A 1,163-nucleotide genomic window follows, 5' to 3' on the forward strand; every position below is an offset into this window, starting at 1 on the left:
ATCTGGGCCTCCCGGGCCGCGGCGGCGGCGAGGTGGCGATGCCACGTGGCGGCGAGCCACTGGCTGCGGGCGGCGGCGGGCGTCGGGTCGGACACGTCCGGCGCGGGTCGGACACGTCCGGCGCGGCGGAGAGGGATTTAGGGTTTCGGGGAGAGGGAGAGATCCGAAATTCGGAGGGGGGGGTCCTATTTATAGGCATAAGTGGAGCTAGGAGAGTCCAAATGAGGTGTGGTTTTCGGCCACGCGATCGTGATCGAACGCTCTAGGACATGGAGCAGAGTTTGGTGGGTTTTGGGCCAAATTGGAAGGGTGTTGGGCTGCAACACACACGAGGCCTTTTCGGTCCCTCGGTTAACCGTTGGAGTATCAAACGAAGTCCAAATGACACGAAACTTGATAGGCGGTCTACCGGTAGTAAACCAAGGCCGCTTGGCAAGTCTCGGTCCAATCCGGAAATGTTTAATCCACACACACGAAAGAAAGCTAGAAATGGCCACCGAAGGAGAACGAAGCGCCGGAATGCAAAACGGACAACGGGGAAAATGCTCGAATGCATGAGATGAACATGTATGCAAATGCAATGCACATGATGACATGATATGAGATGCATGACAACGACAACAACACACGGAGACAAAAACCCAAACCCGAGAAAATAAAATAACTTAACGCCGGAAACATCAAGAGTTGGAGTACAAATTGGGAAAGTTACATCCGGGGTGTTACAGGGGATCATAACGAAGAAGTGAGCGTTGGTTTCGTTGGATTTGGACAAAGGAGTAAAAAGTTACGGTCGATTGAAACAGAGGGACTAAACTGCAAATAAAGCATCTACAAAGAGGTCCCTGTCTAAAACTAACAGAAAAAGAAAAAAGCTAAAAAGCGAACGTTCGCTTTCTAAACCTATCCAGCGAACGCTCTCTAAAAAAACCTAACTAAAAAATAAAACCGGCTAAACCGAAGAAAACCTAAAGAATAAATCGACCGGGCGGTTTTATACCGGTTCACGTCGGTTCGTACGAAACCGGCGGCGGCTCGGTGGGGAAAACCGGCGACGGTGGTTCGGCGAGGCGATGGACTCCGGCGAGCTCGGCGCGGCAGCGACAGCAGCGGTGGGCGGCGTCGGAGGCGCGGGGCGGGGCCGTGGGCGGCAGGCGAGGGCG

This window comes from Triticum dicoccoides, chromosome 2A, assembly GCF_002162155.2.
Source record: "Triticum dicoccoides isolate Atlit2015 ecotype Zavitan chromosome 2A, WEW_v2.0, whole genome shotgun sequence".
NCBI classification, from domain to species: Eukaryota; Viridiplantae; Streptophyta; class Magnoliopsida; order Poales; family Poaceae; genus Triticum; species Triticum dicoccoides.